The sequence below is a fragment of the Saccostrea echinata genome, unplaced genomic scaffold (genome assembly GCF_033153115.1).
Source record: "Saccostrea echinata isolate AGI-Se365-2 ecotype Australia unplaced genomic scaffold, CSIRO_AGI_Sech_v1 ptg000059l, whole genome shotgun sequence".
Classification (NCBI taxonomy): Eukaryota; Metazoa; Mollusca; class Bivalvia; order Ostreida; family Ostreidae; genus Saccostrea; species Saccostrea echinata.
In genome coordinates, this window is record NW_026889808.1 from 65871 (window position 1) to 92532 (window position 26662).

Genomic DNA, 26662 nt, shown 5'->3' on the forward strand with positions numbered 1-26662 from the left:
TTAACATAGCTGTGATCGCGTATGACACTCAATCTATTTGTAAAAGATAAGTTCCAACATTAAGTTTTTAAAATAAAATGTTGCAAATTGTTTATGAATTCTTTCTGTTGCATTATTTATACTTAAATGTCTAGAACGCAAAGAACTCAGGAAGTTTAGAAAGAAAAAAGTTTCATTTTCTTTTCATTGCATTTACATATAACTGATATTTAACAACACATAACAACAAAATGTACAAATGTTTGTGTTATATCAATATCGTTTTCGTTACCTTTAATCACATAAGATTTGTGATGCTGCATCTCTGACTAATACGTTTTCTTGTTTAAAAAGGTACTGAAATCCCGATATCTAAATTGATTCAAAAATCAGATGAAATCCCAAAGGCAATATATATATATTTTTAATTTCAGCTTACTTCTAAAAAGATTTCCTGTGCTACGATTTTAACAGGACAAGTGCTTTATTTGATTTCTGGAAATGTAATTTCACAAGTCAATCTTACTGATCTTTATTCTCTAAAAAGTTATTCCTTATTACATATGATTAAATACGTTTCACTGAAAGATAAACACTTTGATAATTAATTATTGATTTCCTCTTTATTCTCCAAACGTTTTACAATATGAATCACTTCACTGCTAGTTCATCCTAGAAGAAATTAATGCTAGATTGTATTTTGTCCCAAACTGAAAAAAAAGTAAAATATGTACTTTCTTTTCGGATTTGAGGCTTGTTGTTTTACAAGCATTCATTTTTATAGAGAGAAAATAGAGAAAAATGCGGATTATGAAATATTCAAATTATTTATATTTATCACATTAACATTAAGCTCACTTACTGTTTGGACAACAAATGCCGTATGACCTCCAAGGGACAAACAAGCAAAATGATCTTCCTGGACATTGATGGTGATATTGACAAGCTGTCCAACTTACAGGATAAAGTCCAAATGGACATTCTCCTTGCTGGCCTTCAGAAGTGAAAGAGAAAAATAATTTTGGAAGTTTATTTGTATATAAAAGTAGCTACAAGTTCTAAAAAGAAAAACCTATAGAGGGTTAAAAAGGACTGTCTGCTTAAAATAAACAAATAGGTTATTATTCCATAGAGCAATCGGTTCCTTTTGATTTAAAACTGCAATTTAATATTTAAAAATCTTTTTTTCCATAAAACAATATCTGACTTTGAACAATAACACTAACCCTAACCCTAAAATGAATTTGAAGATTCGAAAAATGAGATAAACCTTGAAATTGATCTTGTCAAGAAGAGATGTTTTAAAGGAAACAAGGGCACCTATGAGAAATAAATGCAGAACAAAGAAATGTTCTCTTACCAAGGACACTTATAATTAATAAAACAATAAAGATAAAAAGAACAGTATGTGTATGCATATTGAAATATGCACCTTGCTGGTCATACAGTGTCCCGGGCCGTTTATATACCATTTCTTTTGATCGACAGCAAAAGTAACGTTCGTTTATATCCAAACAGAAAAACATTTCCTTGTTTTTGCAATTTGATATATCACTGTGTATTTACTACCTGCATGTGATCACGTTTTCTTTACTTCAGTGAAAATATTTTCGGCAAATGGTCTTTGTAATTAATTTTTAAAATTTAATTCACGGCATTTAAATGATTCTTGTCAAAGATAAGTGATGATCACACTATTATGGAAAAATCCCGGTCAATGTAAGTAATTTTGATTATAATTCAAACGAAAAAGTAACTTTATTGGACACTTTATCATATAATTTATCAGTAAGATCCCAAAGGCTATTGCAGTTCAGTTATGTTTAATTTTCAGAAGATGGCACCGCGATCATTGCTTTGAATAAAAATAAAATATTTTATTTAAAGACTTCTTTATTAGTAACTTATAAGGTTTCTAAACAGAAAATTAATCTGAGTTTATAAACGTGCAATATTTGCGAAATTCATGACTATTGCACCTGAACCCGCCTCTGATGTGTTTAGAGGTCCGTGTTTGCTCTGCTTCCGATTTGTATTATTTCAATTGACTTTTGAGCTTAATTACTGTTCCTTATCTCCATATTTCATTGACATGTTTCACATCATTTGTTATACCATTGTTTTCATATCTATTTTAAGCTCTGTAAGTTCGGTTACCAGTTCAATAAAGACGTCATCAATTGCCTCATTATTTCCATTCATTTAAGAGTTCTTCCAGAATAGTCAATATTTCTAGCTTTTTTTCCAGAACTCGGTTACTTAAGCTACTAATACATGTTTTCTTAGCCGGATTAAAGGGTGTGCTCACATTTTTATTCTATGTTGAATGTATCCACATTTGTTTTGAAAGTGAAAAAAAAAACTTTTATATTTTGCAACTTTCCTTTTCCTTAAGAATAAAAGCATTCATTTGAAACGAAACATAGTAAAAGTTATAAATAGGTCTATAGACAGGGCCATTAAACGTATATTGTATTCTTTAATTTATGTGCTGATTATACAGTGTTTGAGTCAGTTGCAATGATGCTTTTTGTTCTCGCCTTAAAAAAACCGAAACAAATCCAAAACCAAAAAAAAAAAAAAAAAAAAAAAAAAAGAACAACAAATACAAACAAACAAACAAAAACAGTACCTAACAAAAGAAATTACGAAGATATCAAATTAATCATGGAAACTTATCAAAATTATTACATGAATAAATGAAGCAAGTACAAAATATGCTTACAATGTAAGACATTTTGAAGAAATACATGTACTTTCTCCGCATTTCTATAGCCGTGAAGCTACATTTACCATAAAGCTTCGTGAAGAACAGGCAGATAAGGCGAATAAATACTAAAAAACAATCAATTATTGTATTAAGTACATGTACATATGCATGTATTCAGAAAGAATTTCTCAACATCAGGGTGAAATTATGACAATGTTTTCCTGCGAAACATAACTGGTTAAACTGGCCTTTTCTTTGTGATTGAACTCAAGCAACAAATATGCTGGTTTTATACATTAATGGGGTAACTCATCTTAACTGAACCACATGAAAAATGGCGCTACTTTTTACTCTTCTTATCAAGATCCATCTGCATATGTACAAGAGCATGCTTTAAAATAATTTTTAACCGTGACGGGCTTTTAATAAACTAAATGTTTGCTCTGCTCCTGATTTGCATTGTTTACATGGACTTTTGACCTTAAATACTGTTTCTTATCTCCATATATTTCCTGATGTTATATTGATTGATCGATTGTATGTTGTTTTATGTCCCATTCGAGAATTTTTCACTCATATAGAGACGTAACCATATACTGGTGAAGGGCTTCAAATTTTGACCTTTACTCGGCACTCAGGCCCATTGAACAGTGAGGGATCTTTATCGTGCCAACGCCTGCCGTGACACGGGGCCTCGGTTTTTAAGGTCTCATCCGAAGGACCCGCAACTTTCACTCTAAAGTGCCGAGCGCATGGCGCAGGAACCGTTGCTACCCATTTTTTATCGACTTAGGTCAGTCGCCGACGAGATTTGAAAAGACAACCTCCCGATCACGGAGCGAGCGCTCTACCGAAAGGTCTGATGTTATATTATTTCAATTATTTTGTTAAAAATTAGCATTTTGCAAATTTATATAATGACTTCCTTTGCAAACTTACCGATCAATATAGCTCGTAATTTGACTAAAATGTTTCGTACCAATTTTTTGGCCATTGTTTTGATGCTTATAATAGTGGAGTGTGCTGATATTTTGACTGCGAATTACTCTGCTTACCTGATCAATACGGAGGTCTCAGGTTGACAGGGGATGCTTGCTCCATGTAGGCACCTAATCCCAAGTCTGACGTTTCAAGGAATCAGTGTATCTTGTCCTATTCACAATTTGTATTGTTTAAAAGATTACTTCATGTAAAATTTCACCAATTTCCATAAGTCTCATTAGCTATAGTGTCGAAGTTATCTGACTGTGTATGTTACAGCATCTGTGCAATATCCGCACAAAACAGGCTGGAGATGTAATTTCTATATGTTATGAAAAAAACCATTCAGACGAATTAATGGGGTTTTTCTTTATTTATTTTTTTCTCAAAGGATGTCTTCAAAGTATAGGATAAACATATTTTTTTGGTCAACAACCTATGGGTAAAGGACCTAATATACCAAAAACCTAACGTTTATGACACAGCATTTCTATCTGTTCTATTCTGTTAATTTAAGTGTTCCAACATCTTGACTATCGAGTCTAGACTACAATTATAAAGATTTTGCACAGTCGAACCCTTCAAAATTATTGATTTCACTAGCTACTATTAATAATTTGTATCTGTTTAATTTCAAACGTTTTTCCTCTCTCGTTTGATCGATTCTTAACACTGCCATCTCTTGTGATGCAGATCACAGATACAGAACAAATCTGACGTCAATTCTTAAAAGGGCCGCTTGACATTTCAAAAAGAAAACATTATGAAAAATGGTTTCCGTCAAGAATGACAGCTCAAACTTGACGTCACAGCCTATGAAACTTTTTAAAGAATAAATAGGGGCGAGAAATCAAGGAATATATATATATATATATATATATATATATATATATATATATATATATAAATCCAGAAAATTCAATGTTTTGTAGTGGGATATGAAATTTATTTCACTCGTGAAACAGGATTTTTTTTTTTTTGCTTCGCACTCATAAAAATAAAAGATACTGACCACGCAGACCTTTTTTCTGCTTGAGATTATATTTTCCTATGAAGGAGGTCACACACTTTCTGTGGGAATTTGTCACAGCGTACTTAAAATGCAAAGATAACTATCAAGAAATCCGCTTACTTATATCACCTTCGATTGAACAGAACGTGTGATTCCGAAGAAATTATGACCCCATGGAAAAATGTACGTCTACATTACATAGTTTATTTAGAATAAATTACAAGTTTATGCAAAATTAATTTCGTTAGCAGGATCAATTCAAGCAATTACTATAATACAAATAATAATTATCAATTTTATGATAAAAACTAACATTCTACTGCATTTTCTGGAATGAATGTTGAATCGCTAAAATAATCCGTAGACATGATGACAAAATAAATGATAATAAATCTTTATATTGGAGATGCTTTATTAAGCTATATTAGTTCTTGGCCTTTTCACCATGCAGTGTTGAACCGTTATGTTTTGTGACGTAATTATTAAATCTTAGATTTATTGATTTTGACACACAACACTTCTCGGGTACTAATAAGATTTTCAATTGGTAGATAAAAAGTATTTTCTGTGCATGATATGATACTTTATGTAGTGTACATATGAAGTTTCAGATTATAAATCGATTTGATTTAAAAAAAACCCTGATCGTTGTTGTAAATTACCATTTATCTTAGATGTTTTGATATCTACAAAGATATTTAATCGATTCCGTGTGGGAAAAATTTATGGAAAGCATACCGGTATTTTACAATTTTATGACAAGAAGAAATTCATACTCAATATTCTTGCCGCTTACCCTTACAAATTGAAAAAAAAAATACTTGAAGACTGCAATTCCGGGAGAGATAAGTCATCACAGAGGGCTTCAGCACGATATCTAGACATAACAGAGCAGTATAGACAAATAATGAACTCCGTCACATTTTCTCATAGAGACTTACATGTACATGCATTTCTTGAACTGTTTTATTCTAAGAAAAAAGAAATTAAAAAAAAATGTTTGTGCTTTTAATAAGAGAACGTTCCAAGTTGGTATCAAACATCAAATTAAAACCACATAACCTAAAAAAACATAAAAAATAACATCTTGAAGTTAAAAGCTTTATTTTGTGTTTGTAAAACTCCATTTTACACAAAAAGACGTCTGCTTGCCCATTGTTGTCACTACCACCCTATTAATAGAAAAAAAAGTTAATCAATATAAAATATAGACCTATATTTCTCAGAGCAGGACTATAATAATAATAAATAAATAAAACATTTAGTTCCTTACATCAAAAAGCTCATGGACTGTATTTGTAAAGCAATGATTTTAACACATTTATTCAGCATGATTTTTTTTTCTCTACAGAATAAATTATAAGGCATTTTTTTAAAATATAAATTGTCGGTTTCAGCAATCAATGGTACGTGCATGTACATGTATGACCACGAGGCGCAACCTCAAAATATGACGTATTCTTACCTTGAGCCTAACGGAGACAAATCGTTATATATGAGTATTTGTCACAAAATATTCAATTTGATTCAGTATGATTATGCTTTGATATCATTATGATGATAAATAATTGTTCCATAAACTTCGTAATTTTAACCTTATTTTGTCAGTTCTGTGAGGAGTCACATAAATGCAATAGAGATTTTTTTTTTAAATAAAGTGTTGAAAGATAACGGAAAAAGGGAATCTATTTTTTTTTTTTTTTTTTTTTTTGCCACAGTGTACAGTTCCACCTTGGAAAACTCACATAGACTTTGGAAATATTTGAACAGACCGGAAAGAGACAAAATCAGTCCAGATTTCACATACCTGCTTTTAAATGGCACAAAGTAACGTTGCTCGCGTGAACTCCAACATGTGGAGTAAGTAAGCAATGTCAACTGAGGATTTTTGTCTTCAGTATTGGTCCATTTTCAATATAGTTTTGAAATCAGCTGTTCATGAAATTTTTAACTCATAGCTATAAACAAGATCAGCCAGTTTTCAAATCATGGTTTTTCATAAAAAAAGAGTATTGAGGCAGAGAAAGGGGGCATTGGGAAACAATGACGTTGTCGAACAATAGCTCATTCTTAACGGCGACAGGGCTGGCTGATTATTTAATTTTTTTTTATTTGCATTATGTGATAAAATTGCAAAATATCAAATTGTCAAACCAAATTGTTGAACACTCTTCCATTTCTTTTTTCCTTATACATGTAAATATTATAAGTAAATCCCTCGAAGTATTAATTTTGTCACATCAGTCCGCACACTTTTTTATAACCCCTTGTTCAACTTACAATATGGACAACATATCCCATATGTTCTTGTTGGTGTGAACCAACAAAATGATCGAGGAGGGCATGCGCTGTGCTCATAACAAGCCGTCCTGCTCACTTGAAAAAATCCCATTGGACAGTCACCTCTCTGACCTGTAAGGCAAAATTGAAAAAAGAAACATATTTTATGTGTCATGTACACAGATTGGATGGATTTCAAACAAATTCAATGTTCAAAATTTTGTCAAGGATATGAAGAGGATGACGACGCGAACTCAGATGTTTTTTTTCGAAGTTTGTTCGACACGTTACAGCATATACATGCATCAAGAAAATTTTTAAAGTCAAGATTTTGTGCAACCTCTGGTTGTTATAATGATCTCCTTTGCCAAATGAATACTATTTGTCTTTTTGGTCTTTAATTGAATGATGACATTGCAAAAAAAAAAAAAAAAAAAAAAAAAAAAAAAAAAAAAATGGGTCATTTACACAGATTTGATGGATTTCAAAACAAATTCAATGTTCTAAATTTTGCCAAGGATATGAAGGGGATGTTAATTTCTTCAAATTGAATCGAAACGCAAGGGCATATACCAATACGATCGTTTAAAGTCAACATTTTGTTCATCCTTTGGTTGTTATAATGATCTCCTTTGCCAAAGGAATACAATTTTATCGTTTTGGTCTTTTGTTCGAATGATGACTGATGATGAATGATGAATGATTTGTCTACTGATTATCCGTTCACCCTTACAAGACAATAAGCTGACTGCTGATGTGACAGATAAATAGAAGACGCTTCCATTCCAAAGCACTTTATCCAGCATCTTGTGTATTCAGAGGTCCGTGTTAGCCCTGATTTCATTTTTATGTACGTGTATATTCTTTTATGTTGAGTTCGCGATCGGTCACTGTTTGCTTTCTTTATATTTCAGGTAAATAATTACACACTGCCATCTTTCTAACACCCAGACGACTTAATTTACTTATCATATGTAGTGTTTCATACAAGTATATTTTTCTTTTTGAATTGAGTCTAACGTTGTTTAGTTTTCCAGAAAAAAATACATAAAAGGAAAAAAAAGCATATTTAAACACTTCTAGATTTAGCCATAATTTCTGGGTTTTTTTTCTTTTTAAAAGGGGTGAAAATTTTCGTAAAGTTGTGTATTGTTGCACATTTAGTTTATGCTTAAAAGTACCATTGAACATCATAATACTATGGTCTTAAGATAACGTTTTAAATGATTTAAAATTTTCAAAGAATATAACAGAGATTTTAAGGCATAAAGAAATGTTAACAATATTGACAGATACAATGCTGATATCTTTCCTTCACATATGACCAGGTCGAAAAAAGACGATTATTTTTCTAAAACCTGACCAGTCAATCAATTTTATCTTCTTAATGTACCGTAAGAATTGAATAATAACTTAAAGATGTCTTTGTTTTTATCATAACTCACCTGTATGCGTAAAACAAGACTTAATACTACCATAGGAACTTACCAAAAAGGCAACTTTAACTACTTAACTAAAATTAAAAAAAAATACTGATAGGACAAAATTTTTACTCACCATCAGAACTGACCACTAAGAAAAGAAATACGATAAAGAATATCATCTTAATCGTCATTTTAAATACGCCACAGGAATACAGGTCGTCTGGACCTTTTATTCATTTGTCTTTTAAGTAAATTAATAAATCATTCAGTTTAGACAGAATTACATTGCAGATTTTTCTTAGGACAAGTTCCTTGTTTACTCTAGAAAAAAGACCATTGCATAACTTTCAGTGCTTTATGTCACGTTCATATAGGCTAAAAATAATAAACATTTTATATAATAACATGTGGTATATTGTGCATGGGTTTCATAAATATGTTAAGGATATTCATAAGGTGTGGTGACAGCTATTTTTTTAAAAGAGAATTTTATTTGATAAAATAGGTACGCAAATATCGAAACAACATGCATTACATAAGTATATTAGTAGAAAAAGATTTAAGGATTATTTCATGAATACACAAACGTGACATCTTTTCTCCTTATACTGTAAACCACCAACGTTCACAACACTCTATTTTCGATAGATTGTTCTTTGTTATTTATAAGCGAGACTTATTTTGATTTTCTATTCTAAATAATCTTTACTATTAGAATAAGGCATGAAAATGGAAATATACGGTGTCGAGTCATTACGCGAAAAATTAAACTCTTACGAATTAAAAGTAAACAGTTCTATTAATTTCTGTAAGCAGTGTGGTGACTATTCCCAATCCATATTTTGATTTTGAACTAATGACTTAATTAAACAAATAATACTTTGTAAACTAATTTATCTTTCTCCCATGAAATCTGTGTATTGTGTATGCCAAATATTTGCTCTTTCTAAAAAAAAACTATATAACCCTTATCACAATAAGTATTCTCATACATCAAATATAGCTTAAGACATTCGATTATTCTTTCGCGAAAATTAAATATCTCTATTATATAATAAAAACAGAATGTTAATAGCGATTCTCTGTAACCACTTAAACTTCTTTGCCACGCATGGTCACCGATTTTGATAAAACTTTGCCCATTATTACAACTTGACACCAGAAACATATATTAAATAAAATTTCGTTGCTATGTGTCTTGGTTGCCATGGTAACAGCCAGAAAAGTTGAAAAAATTGAGATTTTCAGCTACTTTGAATCTTTATTAAGCCTTAATAAAGAATAGGAATAAAAAAAACCATTCTCCCCAAAACCTGACACCTTGTTGCCACTTATGCTATAAAGAAACTATTTAGAATTTATCTCTAAGTAAGTGGTAACCATGGGTACATTTGGAACACATTTTAGATGCTGAAAAATGGAGAAAAACGCTCAGTATTTACTAATGATAGATGTTAAATGATCAAACTCAATCAACAACCTAAGAAAAAACAATAAAAAATATTTGACCTTAAGTAATTAGGTATTGGCAATATTATTCTAAAAATAACTTTCATGGTTGCCATGGTAACACAGTGTTACCATCCAAAATGTGTTGCTAAGATTGGGTTAATCCTACTATCTTCAGGAAAAACAATAAATTTCATGACTGGCACATATATATCCTTAAGACCTTGCAACACCGACAACATAAGAAAAATTGGGATTAATTGTTACTTTGCAGTGTAACCATGGAAACAATGTACCAGTTGTTTAAAGTGATATTTTTTTGCTGCCTTAGGAATTTACTTACCTTTTATTCAAGAAACATATTATTTGACTCACCTTGAATAGTACTTATCTGGTAAAACTAAAGTTGAATATTATATATTGATAACGTTTGTTGAAAAATACAACACTGTTGCTATGGTAACCAAGAAGGGAAAATGTTCGATTTTGTTAATTTTATATCAATATTAAACCCTATGTGCCAGCTTTTTGCATCCAGTTAGAGATTGGGTGGCAGTCAAAATTGAAAGTCAGGTTAGTTGTTCATAATTACCAATCATAAAAGTTTTGGGAATCTACATACAAGGGTACGTATCCAAGGAAACAGAATATTTTTCAGATTTTTATGCATATTTTTTCGGCTTATTTCCATAGCAACGCTCTATTTAAAGAATTGAATTTGCATTTTTTGAAATGTGAGAATTAGGGTCACATGAACATCTTTAAAAATTGATCATTAGTTATATAGAAATATGCTTTTTAAAAAGATAGGATTAGATTTAATCACTAAGAGAGTAAATTTAAAATCCCCTCTTGGTATTAAAACCATGGCAACCATTGCCAACCTATAAGAAATATCATATTTCTTCCATGGTAAATGTTACAAGGATCTTTTGTCTATTATTTGCTTGTATTTCAACCTATAATTTTTTTTTTTATTCTTAAGTGTATGATGTTATAAAATTAAATGAGCAAAAGTATTACTTTTGAATACTTTGTTTCCATAGTAACGTATGTAATAGTTGATTTACCAAACATGTTTATCATGTATTTAAAACATCAGCCCTTCAACTTTCAGAAACAATCATTACCACTTGTTTGCTTTGCTGCAAACGTTAACTGTGGGACTCTGAACATGTTGAAAAATGCCATTTTTCAAACTTTAGGACATGTTGCCATGGTAACCATGTCACGTAGCAACCAATTTCTGCCTGATTTGAGTTTACGGTATCAAAGACTTTTATCATAGAGAGTTTGGAGAAATTCTGAGACTATGCCTGCCACAGCTTCTATATAAAAGTTCAAGTCGTTACAGAGAATGCCTCTTAAAAATCAGATTGTTCTTCTTTAAAAAAATTAAGCAAATGTTTTAGAAATGTTTTAATGGAAATCTGAAATGGAAATTCATTTTTTTTTTTTTTTTTTTTTTTTTTTTTTTTAGCTCTATGATGATATCTAATGTAGACGTGAAGTGTTGTCTTTTACTCATTACATTGCGATCTTTTATACTGTTATATCACAAATTTTTGTTGGGTAAAATTTTCGTGGTTTTATGAGAAATTGACTGGTTCATAGGGATTAGACTTCGTGACTGAAGAAGTGTAAAGATGTTATGTATTAGTACAGTTCTGTGTAAAAATCATGCAAAGGGTGATATATGAGGGTTCTCAGAATTTGATGATTTTCGACACATAGTTTTCTTTTGCCCTAAGAACCATGTATGCAGAAGGAAAAATGTTTTGATTCACGGTTACCATGGAAACATGGTTAAAGATTTATTTTTCCTTAGCAACCAGCCAATTTTCAGCTTCGATGGACTAAAAAATCTCTTATCTTTCAGGCTCAAATTAAATGTGAAAACTAAAAAAATTTCTTTTCATTGCTGTTATTCTCAAGTTAATGACCTTAACAGTTTTCACAATCAAAAATATAGAAATAAGATTTAAAGATATATCTGTGATAGATGTGGGAATATATGCATGTTTTCCTTTTTTGCTGACTCAGCATTTTCCTTGATTTTGGACTTATTCAATGTCTAATTACTCCAGTGATGGACCTCATACAGACATCCTGTGTATATAACATAAAAGCAGAGGATTTTGTCTTTTAGAATTTGAATTCAGAAGCGTATAATTTTTAAACATTCCTGTCCGTTGCCTAGCAACAAAAATGGATGTTTTGATGAATAAAAAAAATGTAAAATGCTAAAGTCATAAATCACATAACTTGTTATCTTTGAATACTCAAAACAAGTTTTACAATAAATTGAAATTTTTGAAACCTCTCTGCAAACTATGGAATGTTTTACATTTTGTAATCTCCATGGTAACAGCAATTTCCCCTTTGCAACACATCATAGAATAATGATTTTAGCATGTTCACGTACCTGCTGTTAAGGATTCTTCAAAGCATGCCGTAAAATTGTGATTAGGCAAATTTTACAATGCAATTAGTATCTTACAAAATTTATTTTCACTTGATTTTCCCATGGCAACGATTCTGAGCACATAGCAACCAATGTAACCTATGTAGAGTTAAGAGTCATTCTCTGTAGGAATTTCAATTGTTTTGATACTCAGAATCAAGATTACAGAACATTGTTATGTAAAATCATTGCTGGTACAAAATATACATAAATATATGCATTTGCAATCAAGATTTAAAAATTCAAACTAAGAATGTTACCATGGTAACGGGTATAAACAATAATGTTTATATTATTTCAGCTTTATTTCTTCATTTTCATTCAGAGCTTTCTTAATTTATTTTTTAAAAAAAGAAATATACAAGCACGGTTTTTTATGTTTTGAAAAAAAATATTAATGCACTTCTTTAATTTTTATTTCATGAATGAAATAAATTCATTTTTTTTTTAATTTAAAGTATCTTATAAAATGAATTTTCGCATTTAAATTTTCCGTACATTTTTGCTATTCTTGTACCAGAAAATTGAATCTGATGTGGGATTTCTGTGGGGCAAATCCCACTCTAGAGTCAGTTTTCCGGGGGGGGGGGATTTTATTAAGGATTCTCCAAAGCATGCTGTGATTAGACAAATTTTACAAAGCAATTAGCATCTTATTAAGGTTTTATTTTTTACTTGATTAACCCATGGCAACGATTTTGTGAAAATAACAACCAATGTAATGTATGAAGAGTTGAGAGTCATACTCTTAAGCACTTCAACAGTTTTGTTACACAGAATCAAGATTACGGAACATTGACAATTAAAATGATTGCTGGTAGAAAATATATATAAACGTTATACATTCTGCAATCAAGTCTTAAAATCAAAACTAAGAAGGGAATCTGGTGTTAATATTTTTGCATATATAACTTCTGCCTGTAATGCGCCATTTGATTCGTTAAATTTTACTTTAAATCATAAAACCTATGTTGCATTCGTACAATGTGACCAATATTGAAAAATCTGTCAATCATCTAGACGTTGCTATTAAAAATTATACATTTTAACCTTAATTGTGATGACGGGGAATCATTTTTGATTTCATTCTTTTCTCCCTTAAAAATATATGTTTTGTTAGAATACACTAGTTTGCGACAGTTTGGTTGAATTTGACCAACAGGTTTTGTAGAAAAAAGTTGAAAAAATAAGAAATGAACAACGGGCAGACGGACAGATAGACAGAAGACAGATGATCAGAAAAGCTCACTTTGTCATCTTTCCTTATTTTTGTAGTAATGTTCCAGTATCACTTGCTTATGGTGTTTTTTTTTTGGTACTCAAGAGCTTGCTCTGAGTACGATCAGTTTTAAAGCGAGGCATGCTACTCACTGATAAGTTGATGTTACAGGGATTTCAAAAACCTCATTTAAAGTTGATATTTCGTAAATTTTATCGTTGTTATAATGACCTTGTTAGCAAATATAACCTATCATTGGGTCGTATTTGGATGACTTGTTTCATACCAATTCTTAGGCCTTTGTTTTTATACTGAATTGACTACGAAAAGTTCCGTCATCCTGATAAATACATAGGGCTAACAGCGGGTGTGACCGGTCAACAGGGGATGCTTACTCCTCCTAGGCACCTGGTCCAACCTCTGAAATTTCCAGGGGTCCGTGTTCTATGCCCTCTTCACATATTTGTAATGTTTATTGACTTTATGAGATCGATCATCTTCACCTTTTACATTGAAACTTCTGTACAGGTGAACTTACTGAAATGGTCCAATCAATGCGAAACTAGAAAATGAAATATGAAGAGACAAACAAAAGACCATCTGTGAATTTCTAAATCTGAGGGCTATACATTTCTATCTTTCATGATTATCAAACCTAATATTGGTCATTGATATAAAGAAACATAATAAACTTCAGCTAATTATCTGTAGGTATAGCAAAAAAAAAAAAAAAAAAAAAAAGATTTGAAATTTTTATTATTGAACTGAGCAGTGAATAAAAGGATTTTTTTTACATTCAAGGTACTAATACAAGTACTTTCATAAAAGTGGGTCAGTCAGCAATAAACTTGAATTGATTTGTCAGTCAATCAGCTCTACAGCCAAAAATTTAGAAAAAGTAAATTATTAGACATTTTTCATTTGAGCATATTTTAATATGATCTACATAAATATATTAGGCAGCAGGCATTGCCTATAATTATAGCCGTGTTTTGACAATTAGAAACTAAGTCTAATGGCTATAACTTTTGTATCAAGAGGTCCATTGGGTACATAGCTCACCTTAGCACTTGGGCTTAAGAAAAACAAAACACAGTTCAGTATTGAAAACTTTAAATGAAATATTGGTCCAAAATTATTTGACAAAACAAAGGCCTATGTATCTAAAGATGTTTCCATATCTATTTACCTAATCATAGCTTTACAAGGTTTTCCCTATACATTTGATCTTCTATCGTAGTCCTCACCCTCAGCCCGGGGACATTTGATTTCGACAAACGTAAAATTTCCACTAAGGATGCTTCTGAATTAAAATGACCAATCATGGCTTTGCTGTTTTAAACTTTTCTATATATAGTAAAACATGCTTATATCCAAGTACCAGGGATAGACAATTTTAATACATTATAAGTTTATCTTATGGGTAGTATCCACCACACGTGTAAGATTAAACTAAATTACCTTTAATCTCAAACTTGTGGTGGATACTACCCATAAGATAAACTTATGTTTTATCCTTGCCGAATGCGTATGCTTTATAAATAGCACTTCCGGTTTTGACACAATCCCATGCTTCAAGACGTAAAATTTTCTCAACTTTTATTTTTGAAAGTTCTTGCGTTTAACGTAAATGATAATGAGCAAACATTTTGTTAAAAACAAGAAAGCTCTCGTTTTACCTCAACAAAATTTCACTTTTTTTTAATTGACTACTGTTGATATGAATGTTAATCCCATTCCCCACACCATCAACACGTTCTCAAAGGAAACATTGGGCCTATCAGTGAAGTTCGTATTGCATGATTCATTTTACCATTCAGGAAAGTCTAGCCACTTTCATCAATACTTTCTTACATATCAAAACGTGTGCAACTTCAAAATCAAAAGTTTGTATAAAGTGAATCTTCAACAAATTGTCACTTATCTTTTAAAAGACTCAGCAAATATAATTCCGAGATTTTATATTTTGTATAGATTTACAAAAGACCTTCTTTCAACATTTCAACGTTAACAATGCGACGTCATCAATTTACGCGTCGTCGATTTGGATAGAAATCGATTAACATCATTTTACAGGGATTATCTTAATTTTTTGTAAAATAAGAAAATCTTATGAGATAACTAACTATAAATGTGTGATTAATAAAAATCTATAATTGTGTGACGTGATATTTGCTTTATCCACGTCGTTTAAGTTGTGTTTATTCGCTCGGAAAACATTGGGAATATACACCATTTCAACTCATTTGATAAAGTACAGTACCAAATATTTTCTTAACCCAAAAATCACTTAGCTGTAAGCGTCATTTTATATATAAGCTCCTTATCTATAAGCATGCTTTTTCTGTATTTTTTTTGTATAACTTTGATCATTGTTGTGGCTCCATAATAACCCTTAGGTGTTATGATTTGAACGAACTTGAATCTGCAGCTTCTGTATTATTATGAATATAATTAATGGATTTGCTGTCCTTAAGAAGAAGATTTTTAAAGATATTTCCCATATACTTATGTATTCCTATGTAAGAAAATTCATTGCCTAATGTGGCCCAAACTTCCCCCCACCCCTCATCTGGTCATGATTTGAACAAACTTGACTCTACGCTACCTGAGAATGCTTCCAAATAAATTACTATACTGTTCTTGAAAAGAAGATTAAAAGAAAATCCTGTGTATTTCTATGTTAGACTTTGATCGCCTATTGTAGCCCCACTTTTCCCTTGGGGGTTATGATTCGAACAAACTTTAAACCCCCTACCTCCAGAAGTCATTTTTTAACAAACTTGAATCTACACTATCTGTAAATGTTTCCATATATGATTAATATTTTCTGACCCATTGGCTCTTCGGAAGAAGATTTTAAAAGATGTCAATAATTTTTCAATAAATTCGTAATTATCTCCCATTGGAAGATAGCTTGGCCCTTCATTTGGACAAACTTGAATTCCCTTAAATAAAGAACACTTTGTTGCTATTTGGTTGATATTTGCCCAGTAGTTCTTGAGAAGATGTCGAAAAAGTTTTCAGACGGACAGACAGACGGCAGTCTGACAGATGAACAGATCGATGGACGCCGGACAAAATATGATCAGAACCTTGAGCCATCTGCTCTGGTAAGCAACAAATGGACCAAAGAAACTCGAAACCTGATTTGTAAGTCAACAATTTCAAGAGACATACCAAAAATCAGCTCATTATCTACCGGTCTTGTAGAGTAGGATTTCCCCTCTAAACCCCCCCCCCCGGAAAACTGGCTCAAGAGTAGGATTTCCCCCACGGAAAATAGACTCTAGAGTAGGATTTCCCCCACGGAAAAATGACTCTAGAGAGTAGGATTTCCCCCCACGGAAATCCCACATAAGATTCAATTTCCGGTACAGGCATAGGAAAAAGTGCGGAATATTTACTATGCCAAAATGCGAACTTTCATTTTATAAAATACTTTAATTAAAAAAAATGAATTCATTTCTTTCATGAAATAATGATTAACGAAGTGCATTTATATTTTTTTTTTCAAAACTTGAAAACGCATGCTTGTATATTTCTTCTTTTTTTTTTAATTTAGAAAGATCAATGAGCTCTGAATGAAAATGAAGAAATAAAACTGAAATGATATAAACAACAAGAGGTCCATGGGCCACATCGCTCACCTGAGCACTGTTGCTAGGAAAAAAAGCAAGAATCAGTTAAGTATTGAAAAGCTTTAATGCATAAGTGGTCCCAACCTACCCCTAAAAAGAGGGGGGTTATAATTTGAACAAAACTGAATCTACACTAACTAAAGATGCTTTCATATCTCTTTGACTAATTGTGACTTTTTTCACAACAAGTTTGAACTTTCATTATGGTCCCACCCTTCCCCCGGGGATCATGATTTGAACAAATCTGAATCTACACTATCTGAGGATGCTTCCGTATAAATATGACTAATCATAGCTTTGCTCTTCTTGAGAACAAGATTTAAAAAAAATGTCCTATGTATCCCTATGCATAACTTTAATAATCAATTGTGATCCCTACATATCCCCAGTGGGTCATGATTTTTATCAAATATGAATCTTCACTACTTTAGAATACTTCCTAATAGTTCATAACCAATCATGGCTTTCCTGTTCTTGAGAAGACTTTTCCTATATATATTTCTATGTAAAAGTTTGATCGTCCATTGTGGCCCCATCCTACCCTCGGGGTCATGATTTTAACAATCTTGAAACTACACTACCTGAGAATGATTCCACATGAGATTCATCTTTCCTTTCCCAGTGGTTCTTGAGAAGATTTTTAAAAGATGCCATGAATTTTTCACTAATTTGTAATTATTTCCCCTTGGAAGAGAGCATGTCCCTCCATTTGAACAAACTGGAATCCCTTCAATCAAGGATACTCTGTGCCAAGTTTGGTTGAAATTGGTCCAGTATTTCTGGAGAAGAAGATGAAATTGTGAAAAGTTTACAACGACAACGACGACAGACAACGGACAAATTTCGATCAGAAAAGCTCAATTGAGCCTTCGGGTCAGGTGAGCTAAAAATGTTTATACCCGTTACCATGGTAACATTCTTAGTTTGAATTTTTGAATCTTGATTGCAAATGTATATATTTATTTTGTACCAGCAATGATTTTACATAACAATGTTCTGTAATCTTGATTCTGAGTATCAAAACAATTGAAATTCCTACAGAGAATGACTCTTAACTCTACAAAGCATACATTGGTTGCTATGTGCTCAGAATCGTTGCCATAGGAAAATCAAGTGAAAATATAATTTTATAAGATACTAACTGCATTGTAAAATTTGCCTAATCACAATTTTACGGCATGCTTTGAAGAATCCTTAACAACAGGTACGTGAACATGTTAAAATCATTATTCTATGATGTGTTGCTAAGGGGAAATTGCTGTTACCATGGAGATTACAAATTGTAAAACATTCCATAATTTGCAGAGAGGTCTCAAAAATTTCAATTTATTGTAAAACTTGTTTTGAGTATTCAAATATAACAAGTTATGTGATTTATGACTTAAGCATTTTACATTTTTTCTCTTTTTATTCATCAAAATATCCATTTTTGTTGCTAGGCAAGGGAGGGGAATGTTTAAAAATTATACGTTTCTGAATTCAAATTCTAAAAGACAAAATCCTCTGCTTTTATGTTATGTACACAGGATGTCTGTATGAGGTCCATCACTGGAGTAATTAGACATTGAATAAGTCCAAAATCAAGGAAAATGCTGAGTCAGCAAAAAAGGAAAAACATGCATATATTCCCACATCTATCACAGATATATCTTTAAATCTTATTTCTATATTTTTGATTGTGAAAACTGTTAAGATCATTATCTTGAGAATAACAGCAATGAAAAGGAAATTTTTTTAGTATTCACATTTAATTTGAGCCTGAAAGATAAGAGATTTTTTAGTCCATCGAAGCTGAAAATTGGCTGGTTGCTAGGGAAAATTCTTTACCCATGTTTCCATGGTAACCGTGAATCAAAACATTTTTTCTTTTGCATACATGGTTCATAGGGCAAAAGAAAACTATATGTGGAAAATCATCAAATTCTGAGAACCCTCATATATCACCTACATGACTATTTTGCATGATTTTTATAAAGAACTGTACTTAACATTTTAAAGTGGTCATCAATTTATTAGTCGCTTGATACCACATAAATAACGAAATTTAAAGCACCACAAAAATTAGTGATTTCACCGTAATTAGTTTTTTGGGCAATGGTACATGTTCAAGTCTATGGTCAATTCAAATATTCCAATTAATAATTTTTCACAATTCAGAAAACCTCGACATTTCAAAAATTCTGTTTCTTTCATAGAACAATCATTTTGCAAAGGTATTCTTTATTTTATCAAATAACCTCCGATATAGAATGATATACCTGTGTAAAGACAATATATCCGCAAGAACAACGACCGGGTTCATATTCTGACGTCAAAAACATCATATATACATGGCATTACCCTTTCAATCTTGGGGTTAAATTTGTTATCAAAGGTAAAGATACTTTAAGCGTAAGTAACATTCTGGGAAAATCAATAACCATATCAGATTTTACGTTTCATTTGCAGGACCATATAGCAAGCTGTTTGTTTAATCTGATGAATCATAGAGAACTAGGATGACTTTTCTAATTACGTGTTATTAAATTAAATCAAGAATTTAATTCGTGTGTGATTTGTTGTATGACAGTAGGAATATATATATATATATATATATATATATATATATATATATATATATATATATATATATATATATATATATATATATATATATATATATATATATATATATATATATATATATATATATATATATATATATATATATATATATATATATATATATATATTAAATAAAAAAAATGATAATAATTTAAAGTTTGTTGATATACTTATCTGCATCTTATAATTTTTTTTTTCTCCAGTGACAAATTTAGATGATATTTTTGCCTGTAAAAGCAATAATGATTTGTATATAAAAAGGTATTTTTGTCAAATCAAGCAATAGCAGTTCAAAGATTCGTCCACTTTCAGTTAGTAATTTGTATCAAAATTACTGGTCTTCAAACGACGAAAAGTGTCATCTCAGTCTCGGTAATGAATGTTAATGGCAAAGATGGTAAAGGTATTTAGTTTATTACAACAATTTATGTAGAATATCTTCCGTAAAGATCACTAACAAAGCTCAACATAATTGTAATGACAACGATCCAAATCCCGGCACTGTATCTATAGCTACACGCCATTGTATGTTGTAGTTCAAACATACAATTTTCATCTAAACCTGGCATTAGTTAGACTATTCAAACGAAAGATGATTCATTTTTATGGATTCATTTGACTTTTAGTCCAAAGTATTATCCTGTCACCTTTTATTTTTAATTTGTAGCAATACCAGGAGTAAATGATTGAGCGATACTCATTCCATTTTATCCGTGGCATTAAGAAAGACACCTATTAACGTAGTTGGACTGATATTAGGACTGGGAGAAGGGGTATTAGAGCAAATTTAGAATAGTGCAAATTTTCTTGTCTTCATATTAGTGCTGCAAAAGGATTTTAATATTAACTGTTACCATAAATAAATGTAATATTCATACATTGTATTTCACCTTGCAATCCATTCGTATTATGAAATACCTTTGACAAAACCATAATAACGGAAAGTACTTAAAACGATATGACATTTGTAGTCCTTGAAACTTTGCTATATCTTTTATAATTTAAATACAACATTTCATAAACGAAGTGATTGCATATTTTCAGCTTGCTCACTATTAATTTCACATTTCGTATTAAGAAACAATGTACATGTACATGTATTAATTTTACAGGAAGGAATACTTCAAAGCTACTGTTTGTAAGTCTTTTAAAAGTAAAGTAAACATCGAATGATCATGGTCTTGTACTGCATGGTTTCATAAATCAAACGATGTGTTGTTTTCATTTGTCCATTCGTGTTGTCATGTCCTATTAATATGACGTTGAAACAAGCATTGCGAGTTATTTGTAAGGAGCTGTATAAGAGCAAGGATCAGAGAAGAGCGTGATAATGATTAAAATCAGCTTCCACGAACCAATTTCTATTTACCTTTGTTAACAGCTGTAGCATTTCACTTAAAATACAGGCAGTTAAATGACTATTATTTTCTTAGAAAGGATAAGTTTCAAAATAACTAGATATCCTAAATACAACCATATCAATTCTAAAAGACTCTAAACATGAAAAAGTAAACATAACGAACAATGATTGATCTAAAAAAAAAATACAAACATTATAAATCTGTGAACAGGGCATAAAACGGATCCCCAGAAATTCAGAGGTGGGATCAGGTGGCTACGAGGAGTAAACATCCCCTGTTGACCGGTCACACCCACCATGAGCCATATGTATTTATCAGGTAGACGGAGCGCTCCGTAGTCATATTTCGTATAAAACTAAAGGTCTAACAATTGGTATGAAACAAGTCAGCCAAAATACCCAATAATAGGTTATATTTATAAACAAGGTCATTATATAGCGACCATAGAATCTATGATGACTTTAACTGAGGTTGTTGAAATCCCTGAAACATCATCTTTTCTGTCAGTAGCTTGCCTCGGTTTTATTGATCGAACTCAGAGCATGCTATTGAGTATCAAATAAGTTGGGAGACGTAAACACAATATACAGGTAATAGTGGAATATTACTACATAGATAACGAAAGTTGATGATGGAAAAAGCCGTAGTTATTTCGTTTGTCGTACAGTGTAGTTGTTAGTTGGCCCTTATTGTCTCTAGTCATTAAAAAATCCAAATATGAAACAGATGTGGCAAACTCTGTGTTGTCTTTTGTTTCTAGTTCACTGGGATATATCGAGTTGACAAATCAATAGAAGTAACTATTGTTAATTGATAAAAGAGCGTCCATATGAATAAATTTCGAGTTGAAAGCCGCAGCAAGTGTTTTCTTCTCACGTAGAAGTTTTTGAATAAATTCTTCAGCATAGGAAGAACAAGTCGGCTAATAAAGGACCACAACAGCTCCCATCGAAATTCCAAAAGTGTGTTGGAAGACCTTGTCGCTTAGACTACATAAATGGTGTCAATGAGGAACTCCAGCATCCTTTTAATATCATCTCCAGATTACTTTTGTGTAAAATCAATGACTTTAGCAAAGTAATTTTATGGATGACCAATCACAAGATATCACAATTTCAAAGTTCCTTTTTTATTGAAGAAGCTGTAATCTATATTATCATAAAGCCTAGTTTTTAATATATCGTGAAGAATGGTAGCAAAAAAGTGTAGAAAAGTCGTGTGTTTTGATATAATAGATTGTAGATAAAATTGGTGATTTTAAATTTTCTTAAAGTTCTTTTGGATGTTTTGAGAATCCGTATCTGATTAAGACCACTTCTAGAATATGTTGTTGCACAGTACGTTAGAATTTTCTCCTTTATAGCAGTTTATATTTTTATAAAGAGGGAAGATAGGGGCCGGGCAGAACATTTGCTGAAGCCGGCAATGTATCTTTGTTTGTAAGGACATTTGATTCATCGTTTAAAAAGATAACATGATATGTACTCACTTGGATCATTTACTGAAACGTACCATTGCAATGAAGAAATTTTTTTAGCCGTTAATTTGTCACTGTAAATGCAACAATGAACGTAGTTATTCGCTTGTTTTATAGCAGCTAATTGCATTTTTTATTGTAATCATCAATCATGGAGATACTGGTCATTTATGTATTTTTTCAACTATTAAATAAATATTAACTTTGGCAAGTAAACACAGCAAGAAAAAAAATGCAAATAAAAAATAGGTCACGTTATCTATATCATCAAAACATTTTTGGTAAAGTTTAAACAATTCTAAAATGAGGCTTGATAGTGCTGGTCTTCACCAGATGATATGCTTTATTATGAATGCATGATAAAAGCAGAAAGGGTAACAATATTGATCACTTTGCACTATGCATCTCAATACAGCGAATATTGAACATTATCTATAATATAACATATGAGTTCATTTTCATGTTATTGGATTTTACATTGAAAGTAATAGCTGGGAATTTTTGACTATGGTTTGTGAAGTTAACCTTCATTGCAATGTCATGGAAATTAATCATGTTATTTTCCCATGCATCTGTTTCTGTCTCCTGGATTCAAATACTAGTACATATATATCCTTACTTCTGTTGAAAGACTGCGAAAAATCTATTTAGCATCCATTAGTGAATTCTACATCATAAAATAACTCGTAAGTGAATGAACTTATACCAAGTCTGTACTGCAATGATAAAACTGATACTGTAATATAAAGGTAATAGAACACAAGAAGAGGAAAAAGGCTGCAAAATGCTAAGGTGTTTGACATTATGTTATTTTTACATTTACCACGCGGGTATGTTAAAGCTACACTATTATTATTGACAAATAAGTTGATGAAACAAGAATATCAGCTGTCTCGTTTAAAGTCATCATTTCGTAAGTTCTATGGTCGATACAATGACCTTGTCAGCAAATACAATTTATCATTGAGTCAAATGCTGACTGACGTTTTTCACACTAATTGTTAGGCCATTATTTACACACTGAATTGTCGACGGATTTTTCCGTTATTTCCCGATCATGACAAGGAGCACACGGCGGGTGTGACCGGTCGGCAGGGGATGCTCACTCCTCCATGGCACCTGATCCCACCTCTGATGTTTGGATGTCCGTGTTTGCTCTGCTCCTATTTTGTATTGGTTAATGGACTTTCGACCTTGAATACTGTTCGTTATCTCCATGTATTTCATTTGGTTTGGTTTGGTTTGAACATATTTTATTGTATAAATAATATACAAATGGTTTGAACACAAGTTCTAACAACTTACGAGGTTCTCACCATAAATGGATACAACTGTCAAGGTCTTTATATAGAGAAAAAAAAATATTGATATACAAACATATTTGTTTTAAACATACATTCATTACATGATAAATATATAACTAACTAGAGTTTTAGTGTAAGGCTAGAATAATTAATTGAATCTTCCAGAATCTCTTATAAATTTTTGTACAGATTGAAAAATATATTTATTGATTTCAACATTTTGTGACTCATCTCCCCACAGAAGTAGGTGACAATCAATAATATTCAATTTAGTGTTTGGTTTAATAAGACACAGTAGGTTTCTAAATAGTTCCTCTCTAGCATGTTGATACTTATTACACACAAAGAAGAAATGATATGGGTCTTCTGGTGTACCACATGTACAATTAGGACTCTCAATAATGTTTCTTTTATAAAGATCATAATTTAAAATACAGTTGTGTCGTAGTTTAGTATGTATGATGCTAAGTCGTCTGTTACCATAACAGAAATAAGGAGGGGGTCTGCTGGTTTTTTATGTATTTTGTTTTTGAAACTACTAAAAGTTGAGCTGTTTCTTGTGGTAATACTTAAACTATTCCATTGGTTTACTGTATCAGGAACAAAGGATTTCTTAAATATTTCGAGTCTGCATCTAGGAATAGTGTAGTCATCTCGATTACGTGTGTTGTAATTTGATTCAACACTCCTTATTGAGGGAAAAATACTTTTTAAATAATCAGGTACCAAACTGTGATGTACTTTAAACATGGTATTTAGTTTTCCTACTTTACGCCTCTCTGCGAGAGGTTCCCATCCTGTTTCTAAATATAATGCATCTCTTGAGGCTATAATGGGTAACCCTGTAATTATTCTCGCAGCATAAAGCTGCACCTTTTCTAATTTTTCAACATCTTGTTGAGAGCATCCATCCCAAACTACAGAACAATATTCAAGTAGTGGTCTAATAAACGTTATGTACATTTTAGATAGTGTGTTTCTACCAATGTTGTATTTTAGCTTTTTTAGGAGGCCTAATCTTTGGTAAGCCTGTTTAACTATATTGTCTATATGTTCAGACCAATTGAGATTTTGGCTCAATAGTAGTCCTAGATGTTTATGAGAGGTTATGTATTCTAATTTACATCGTTGAAATTGTAGTTTAGGAAGATAGTAATTAGATCTTAATGTAAAGAATAATGCTTTTGTTTTGGATGGGTTGAATTTCATAAGCCATTTGGAAGACCATCTATCAAGAATTTCTAAATCATGATTCAAGATATATTCAATAGTTGCAACATTATATGAGGAACATTGCAACGAGTTGTCATCTGCAAACAATCTACATAATGAAATCATGTTTTCTGACACATCATTCACATAAATCAAAAAAAGTAAAGGACCAAGAACTGATCCTTGTGGTACACCAGCATTAATGTTTCTACTAGACGAAAAAATATCTTTATACATAACTTTCTGCCTTCTATTACATAAGTAACTCTCAAGTCAGGTAAGAATGTTACCACATAAACCGTATGTCTTTAATTTAAAAAGTAAACCTTTATGCCAAACTCTGTCGAACGCTTTGGACAGATCGCAAAATACCATGCAACAAAATTTTCCTTCATCGATATTCTTAACAATGCTGTGATAAGTTTCAAGTAATTGGTAAACAGTTGAGTGACCTGGCAAAAAAACCTGCTTGAAATTTGTAAAATAATTTATTTTGATGAAAGTAATTGTACACATGTTTAAATATAATTCTTTCCATAATTTTGCTAACGCAACTCAACAATGATACCGGTCTATAATTAGTTGCTACAGAAGGATCATCGTTTTTAAAAAAAGGTAATACATGAGCGAGTTTCCATTTATCTGGGAATGCATTTTCTGCCAGCGACTTATTAAACAATAAACATAGCGGTTTAGAAACCGAATACATAGTAGATTTTAACATTTTGTGGCTTATTGCATCAGGACCTATTGCTTTGTTAACAGGAAGTATTGATATTATATCAATGATTTCTTGCTCAGTAATTAATATATCACTCAGTGTATCATTGCATAAGTAATACATTTCAGGTAATTGGTTTTGTGAGTCATCCACATTAGATATAGAAGAAAAATACTTATTTAACACATCAATCTTATCTTCATCTGAGAAAGCTATATTTTCATCTCCGCTATCAGAAATGTATTGTATAGGTGGGATATCTTTATTTGGTTTTACATGAAAAGCATCTCTCAGCAGCTTCCAGTATAATTTAGTATTGTTAACACTCGCATCAGACAACTGAAGGTCAATATTGTCATAATAATTCGATAACGCGTATTTTTTCATGTTGTTTACTTGATTTCTGAGTTTTCGATATTTAGCCCTATCAGCTTCATTTTTCGTTTTTCTTGCTATTTTATGTAGTCTGTTGCGTATTATTATATGTTTTCTAAGAACCGAGTCAAACCACGGTTTGTCCTTAGGACGAATAGTGACCGACTTTTCTGGAACACATTTTCGTACAGACGATAAGAAATGAGTAGTAAAGTTTTCCGTGGCAGTGTCGACATCTTGGACGTTGTTTATTAAATTGTCCCAATCGCAGTCTTTAATTAAGGAATTAAGTTTCTCAAAATCCGCTTCTTTATACAGCCATACATTGCGCTTGTATGCATGATTAATTTTGTAGTTCAAGGTAAGACACACATAAGTTGCTCTATGGTCGCTAAGATTCGCGCTTACATTTAAAGGTCCCGACTCTGTTACGTCATTTCACCCATATA

General features: G+C 31.5%; 1 protein-coding gene and 2 long non-coding RNA genes across 3 annotated transcripts in view; 1 reads left to right on the plus strand and 2 right to left on the minus strand.

Annotated features, from left to right (window-relative positions):
* LOC133174825 (alpha-1A adrenergic receptor-like) overlaps window positions 1-26662 on the plus strand; it is a 124324-nt gene that overhangs the window by 34601 nt on the left and 63061 nt on the right. The gene's annotated exons all lie outside the window — the stretch shown is intronic.
* On the minus strand, window positions 588-1379 carry LOC133174806 (uncharacterized). Its single transcript, XR_009719186.1, has 3 exons — window positions 1340-1379; window positions 842-973; window positions 588-689 (listed from the first exon to the last, which is right to left on the minus strand). It is a non-coding gene; the product is annotated as an uncharacterized LOC133174806 (long non-coding RNA).
* LOC133174815 (uncharacterized) lies at window positions 5770-8671 on the minus strand. Its single transcript, XR_009719190.1, has 3 exons — window positions 8520-8671; window positions 6963-7094; window positions 5770-5854 (listed from the first exon to the last, which is right to left on the minus strand). It is a non-coding gene; the product is annotated as an uncharacterized LOC133174815 (long non-coding RNA).